The following is a 7,759-nucleotide window of genomic DNA, read 5'->3' as shown; positions in this document are numbered from 1 at the left end:
CTCAAGCCAATGTGATAGTACACATCTGTAATCCAGCGGTTCAGGAGACTGAGGCAGGAGGATTGCAACTTTGAGGCCAGCCTCAGCAACTTAGTGAGACCCTGTCTCAAAAATAAAAAAGGGGTGGGGATGCAGCTCAGTGGTAGAATGTCCCTGAGTTCAATCCCCAGTATGTGGGGGTGGGAGGCTCAAAATGCCGAGTGCTTGAGGAAACATTTCACAAGCATCTTCTCTGAGCTAACTCCAACGCTCTAATTTGGCAAGTGGAGATTAAAACTGAACTTATTAACTTTTTAATGCTTTGTACCTCTCTCCCTCCCTACACACAAACAAACAGGGTATAGATTCTTAGAGGAATAGACTTTTCATGACACATATATCTTTTAGATCACTGTTAACAGCATGGATATACTGGCTTTAAAGGAATATATTTCTCATGTTTAAAAAAAAATTGAATACTTAAAAAGGACCAGACATAGTCCCTTATCTCAAGGATTTTGGATAAATCATTTTACCTCTTTGAGTCTCAATTCTGCAAAATGGGTTAAACTGATCCTGTCTAAGGTTGCCAAATTTAGTGAATAAAATTACAGGATATCTAGTTATATTTGAACTTCAGATAAATGATGAGTGATATTTTAATATAAGTATGTTCTATGCAATACTTGGGGCATACGTATACTAAAATTATTTATCATTTATCTGAAATTCAAGTTTAACTAGGCATCTTGCATTTTTATCTGGCAGCCCTATCCCTGTTCAAACTAGGTTAGGACTTTAATGAATAATAGAAGGAATAATTTGTGGATTAATAATGAATGGAAGTCTTTATGATTTACAGAGTTCTGTGTCAGCAGGAAGGGTTTTGGTTGCGTGACTTTGATGAAAAGGGGTCTCTTGCAGGCCTGAGTCTGCAAGACATGAGAACCTAGAGACTCCAAGACATGAGAAAAATCAATGCTGCATCCATATGAATGCCTTTTATTCTGGGACAGGGGATTTAAAACCTATGGTATAAGGGCTGGGGTTGTTGTGGCTCAGAGATTAGAATATTTGCCTTGCATGTGTGAGGCACTGAGTCTGATTCTCAGCACTGTATATAAATAAATGAATAAAATAAAAGTCCATCAACAACTTTAAAAAAAAAAAAAAACCTATGACATAGGGAGGACCCTGGAGCAGCACGTGAGAAAACCATAGGTTTTGGCTCATAGGAAACTCAAAACAGGACCCCTTAAGGGTATCAACTACATCTGAGTTTTCCCACTACATCCTCGGAAGTACAGTGTCTAGAATGCTATCGATACTCAGACTCTCCCCGCAAGGTTGAAGGGGATGCAATGGACTGGATTCGAGGGTTTTGACACCAGAGTCCAGGTAGGAGCTGGAAGAATGGGAAGCATTTGACCCAGAACATGTGGACATAGGGTCATAGGCCATAGGCTTCCCATCCAGCATGGATTTTGCTTTCTGGAAGGTGTCACTTCCAACCATGGTGGCTTTTTGCTTTGGTAGACAGCCCCAAATAGACATTCCTTTCCAATCCCTGCCCTGTCTAGAGGAGCAGAAGGCCACCAGAATCAGTTGTTCAAAATGTGAAGGTTGGAAAAGCCCTGGGAATCATCAGTCTTCTGTCCTCGTACCTTAGAGATGGGGAAGCTAAAGACAAAGCTGGGGAAGGACATACCCACGGCCATGTGAAAGCTAGGGGTGGAACTAGGACTGGAGCCCATACCTGCTGTTTTGCAGCTCTGGGTCAGGATCACAGCAACCCATTCTCTCCTAGGATCCCCTCTGTTGGGCAGTCCCCATCCTGCTACAAGCAAGTCACTGCCCTCCAAGGCCAATGATCCCTTCTCACGGGGCCCGGGGGGGGGGCAGCTATTTAAAATCATGATGATAATCTGCTTGGCGGCAGTATTTTCTAATTTGCAAGATACATTCAGGTACCTCCATGTCGATTTTCTTACCTCTCATCACATCCCACTGCCTCACACCCTACATTTTCTATACTTGCTGTCAGCTCCAAATGTGCAGTGCCTGTCCCACAGGCAGGCAGTGTGGCTCTGCCACAACAAGATATGTGATCTTGTACAAGTGATGGAACAGAGGTTAACTGTGCCTCAGTTTCCTCATCCATAAATTGAGAGTAATAATAATGATATGCCTCATAGGATTTTTATGTGAGGGTTGACTACTTGTGCCTCTGAGAGCACATGCTCAGGGCTTAATGAATATCAGCTCCTACTGTTAGACTACTACTGTATTTCAGAGCTCTTCTTATTCCTTTTACTCCTTCAAGACTCAGCTCAACTTTCCCTGCCCTAGGAAGGTTTCTTTGACCCTTTCCCTTCAGTGGAGTTAGATGTTCTTTAGCATTTATTGTACTTATTTAAATATATTATATTTGCCTATTTTCTGGTCTGTCTCCCTGACTTAGCTGTGATCACCATCCCCATTTTTATCCCCAGTGCCAAGCATAAGATCAGCCAGGTGTTTGTGCTTAATGATATTTGTTGAATGGATGAATGAGTGAGTGAGTGAGTGATCCCTTTGATTCCCAAATCTTAGCCATTCCTGATGTCTATCTCTCACCCCACACCCAATCCAATAGCACGTTTGGACAATCCCACTTCCAGAACAGATCCTGAATCTGCCTCCAGGCCAGTCCATGCCACCATCCTCTCACTGCTGGCCCTCTCCGCCTCTGTGGCTTCTGAGTTTCCATCCCTGCTGCCCTCATCCCCTCTCATCCCCCTGCCTAAAACTCTGCCTTCAATTCTTATGAATAGAATCTAGTCTTCTTGCGGAGCTGTGGAGCCCTGCAGTATCTTACTGGTACCTCTCTCTCCTGCATTTCACATGCTTCACTCAATTTCATCTCTTTATCCTCCTCAAAATCTCATGCTTGCTGTTCCTTCTTGTTTTGCAGAGTTGACTCCTCTTCCTTCTCCTTTTATTCTCCTCCTCCTCCTCCTCCCCCCCTCCTCCCCCCCCTCCTCCTCTTCTTCTCCTCCTCCCCCTCCTCCCTCCTCCCTCCTCCCTCCTCCCTCCTCCCTCCTCCCTCCTTTCTTCTTCTTCTTCTTCTTTTAAATTTTGCAGTTCTGGGGATTGAAGCCAGAGTCTCACGCATGCTAGGTAAGTGATCTACCTCTGACCTACATCTGCAGCCCTTTCTTTTGATTTCAGGTGGAATAGTACATACTCAAAGAGACCTTCCCTGACCATGCTGAGGGAATGTCTTTCAATTATTCTGCATCATAATACCCCTTTAATCTCCTTTGTAGTATTTATCATAATCCATAAATATCTTGATTGTTTACCCATTTATTCATTAATTGGTTTATCTCGCTTGCTATATTGTAAGCACTGTAAGTGCAAGTCCCTTACTTTGTTGTCTTGTTTACTAGAGTGTCTCTTGGTCATAGCTTAATACCTTTTTGCTGAATGAATGAATGAATCCTCCTTGAACATAATAGGTAGAGCAGGCATTAGATGCAGATTTTACAGATGACAAAACTGGAGTTTAGAGAGGTTGATTCTTGCTGTAGGTAGCATAGGCTGGATGTGGTACAGCTAGGTCCACAAGATCATTGACTTTTCCCATCAGAACAGAAAGGAGATGGACTCTGTGCTGGGAATCCAGCTTGGTAAATTCACAGACTAGTTCCCCAATGTGGGACTGGATGGGTAAGATTCCAAAGCTCCTGCTTCTTAAAGAGTTAGAGCTGCCAGCGTGAGGCGAAGGATTACATCCAGTTCCAAATTCCAGTCTGCACTTGAGGCATTGCACACACCCAACAAACACCCAATGATCATAAGAACAGTGCGATGATTGTTTGAGAAAGGAAATGAGACCCACAGGCTTGATCTCAATCTTCTTCAGAATTTGTTCTAATTTGGGCTTGATGGAATGAGAAAGACATTTCTAGTTTCCTTACATGAATGTGGCCTAATTTGGAAGATTTTGTCATTCCCAAGGTCCCCACTGCTGCTTGAAAGCAGACCTTGATTATTGTCATTATTTAAAATACTGCCTTCACCATTGATAATAGGCTGGCAGCAGGGTACCATTTCTGTGATTCTAGGAGGAAAGTTCCTGGAGGGGATGCCCAGTGACATAAAGAAAGCTCTGGAACAGAAGTCAGAGGGTGGGAAGGCCCATGGTGTCCAGCTGGTAGGCTGGAGACCTCTCACTGGCCCTTAGCTGCCTCTTACGTGAGGAAGGATCTGGGTATGATGGTGGCTTGTACTCAGAGGGTTAGGGTCTGATCCTGGTTCTGTTGCTAGTTTTCAGTGTGAGATCTTGTCAGGGTCTTTTCCTTCTGTGGTTCTGAATGCAATTGTAGGGGCTGATGCTTGTGTCCCCATGCCATCCCTATAGTTGCTCTTTGTGTGGTCTTTTTTGGGGAAACTTACTCCCCTAAAATTTGGTTTCCTTACCATCCAGCCCTCAGAAGCCAGTATGAAATTGACATGGCTACCTTAACATATTTCCAACAAAGGGCATAGTAGTCCCTAAGGCCTGCTTCTCAGGGCACTTCGGGTAGAAAGAGGGGTCAAGTGTCCACTCCTACCAAGCACTCTCTCAGTCCTGTTGCTGTCCTCTGACAAGCATGTGCTCCAAGGGAGGCTCTTGGGATGGGGGTGGGGAGGCACTGAGGGTATGAAAGGAGGGGAGTATGACTCTTCTGAGAGTCTAGAAGTTCTGAGCATGGAACCCCAAGGACACTGTACCCTCCTGGCCTTGACCCATTATGTGGAAAGACGTAGGAAAATCAGATATGTACCAGTGTCTTTTGAGTGTTTTCAGTGGGGCAGACTTTGGCTCAATGGTTTACATACATTGTTTTATTTGACCTTGAACTCTGTGAGGTAAATATGAGGATCCGAATTTCTACAGAGGAAGAAATTGAAACACAGAGTTGAAGTTACTTGTCCAAGGTTATACAACTAGGATGATCAGGATTGAGCCAAGCATGCTTTACTGCTAAATTATTGTCTCTGCTAATTAAAAATAGTGATAAAAAATAATTAAAATGGAGGAAGTGCAGTTAGCAGCTGTGGAAAGCACTTGAGGTCTAAAGTTCTACTTATTAGCTTAGTAACTATGGGCAAGTTATTTGACTACTTTGAGTGATAATATACTTGCTTATAAATTAGAGGTAATTTCTTCTTCTAGTTCACAGTATAACATTAGAGGAGACCATGTATGTAAAGTGTTTCAAGTTGATGCCTCATACATTATTAATTGCTTGTTACTGTTTCTATCACTACTGCTGCTATTGCTACTACCTTCTCTCCACTTTGTTACAAAGCTCAAGAGCTCTGTTTGCTGTGCACCTGTTAGTAATCCCTTTTATTACAATGATAGAAACCTAAGAGAATGAGTTATTTGTGAACCTTCAACCTCATTCCTCCCTCAAATGGTTCACATTCTTTGCTTTACAGCCAACTCTGATGAAGGGCCAGGGTTTGACTTGGTGCCCACTGTGAATGACGTCCTCCATTAGATCTCCAAGAACTGCAGCAAATGCTTTTCTGGTCTTATTTTAGCATCAGGGAGACTTTGAAGCAGGATTTCAATATTTAGTTTTCTCACTTGGAGATGGTGCTTGCAATTAATGTGGGTTTGCAGCTTGGGTCTGTCTTCTCATCTTAAGAGATGCCAGGGGGTAGATCAAGGATGTGGTGGCTGACCTATCCTGAGATTCAAATGAGTCCTATTGTTGGTTATTACTAAATCTGAGAGTACTGTGTACTCATTGTAAAAAAAAATTTGGAAAATGAGGGCAAATATGAAGGAGAAAAATATAAAATACCCATAATGCAATCACTCTGAAATAAAGAATTTAATGTTTTGGTGTATTTTGTTTTGTTTTTTTTATTGTATATCATCATATTTTACATAATTAGGATCATTGTATAAATAGTCATAGAAACTATGTTTTAGTAATTTCATATTGCCAGAATTTCCTTCATGAATATGCTTTAGAAATGTACAATATCCCAACATAAAACATCACAAAGCACTTTACCAATCCCCTATTATTAATTGTTTAGGTTTTTCTAATTATTATTATTATAACACTGACAATATGCATATAACATTTTTTATATATAAATATGTACATCTTTTGTATATAAATATGTTCATCTGATTATTTCCCTTGGACAGATTCTTAAAAGTAGAAATGATGAATCAAAGAGGAGTAAGGGACTGGGGATGTGACTCAGTGGTAGAGCATGTGTGAGGCTCTGGAGTTCAATTTCCAGCACTGGGGGTGGGAGAGGAGTATGAACAATTTTAAGGCTTCCTGGAAAAGTTATATTCTATCAACATTTAAATTCCTATCAATAGTGAGAGACAAATCCTGGCCAGTAGCAAGTATTACAAGTTTTTAAAACTTCTGATTTCATGAGAATCAATAGGTTCAAAAAATAGCAACTAATTGTCTTGATTTTCAATTCTTTGATTACTTTAGCTGAATAAAATTTCATGTTTCTTAGTCATTTGTATTTCCCTTTCTATGATTTGTCTATCAGTCTTCTTGGCTGGGCAGACGTGATTAGTAGAGGCCCCAGTAATCCTATAGTTGTCTGCAGAGGATGCCAAACTTTTGCATTTAGCCACATCTGATAGGCTCTGGCAGGATGACCATGTCAGCATTGCTATTTCAATGGAACCAGAAAGTGAATGTCTCTGTGTTTTATTGCAATCTGGGAGAAGCTGTTTTTATAAACAACATCTAGCATATTATTGTACTTTCTTCCTCTCTGAACTTCCCATTTCTTAAAGGTTGCTCTATGGGAGCGTTAAATTTGATGTGTGTCTGTTCAGCCTTTCAGTATGTGCTCATGTGCAATGCATAGAGGCCACATTAATGGACTGCAGAGTACAGAGAAGAACCTGGGCTTTGGACTTAGGCAAGTGTTGGACAAACTTCTCAAAGGCTCAGTTTCCTCTTCTTTCAAGCATAAATGATAGCCCTATCTTGGAGGAATAAATGTATTATGAATGTAAAACTCAGAACAGTGGCTGTCATATCATAAGGCTCCTTTTAGCCCAACAATTCCTGAGCCCATTCTCTACATCCAGCACTGGGCTAGTGCCAAGTACGAAGAGGAATCACACTGGGTCCATTACAGTGTTGTGTTTCCCTCAAGGTAAAGGTCAGTCTGCTCACAGACAAGGCCAACAAGGCCTCCAGGGGCCTGCCATCCTGTGGATCTTCATTAAGCTCCATGGCTCCAGCTGTCATAGGTCGGTTGACAGCTTGCACCCTGCCCCTGCCCTTGGTACTAAGGATTGAACCCAGGGGCACTTTACCACTGAGCTATATCTCCAGCCCTTTTTTTTTTTTTGAGAGAGAGGGCCTCAATAAGTCGATGAGGACCTTGCTAAATTACTAAGTCTGGCTTTGAACTTGTGATCATTCTGACTCAGCCTCCTGAATCACTGGGATAAAAGGTGTGCACCACTGTACCCAACTAATAGCTCTCTTTAGATCCCCAGACCTTAGCTGCAGTCCTGTGACAATCGAAAAAGTGTCAGTCAACATTCTGATACAGTATTACAGCTATAATTTTTATCTTCTCTTTTTTCTTCCTAACATTATACCATAAGCCTTTTCCCTTTATAGTTGAGGTTGCCAGCTGAAGCCAGCCACCCTGTTTAATTTGTGGCCCTATTACTTGTTAAGTGACCTTGGGCAATTACTTAACTTCTCTGTATCCTGGTTTCCTTATCTGTAACATG

Source organism: Urocitellus parryii, chromosome 4 (assembly GCF_045843805.1).
Source record: "Urocitellus parryii isolate mUroPar1 chromosome 4, mUroPar1.hap1, whole genome shotgun sequence".
Classification (NCBI taxonomy): Eukaryota; Metazoa; Chordata; class Mammalia; order Rodentia; family Sciuridae; genus Urocitellus; species Urocitellus parryii.
The sequence above is the reverse complement of the archived record's forward strand: the minus strand, read 5'-3'. Positions refer to the sequence as shown.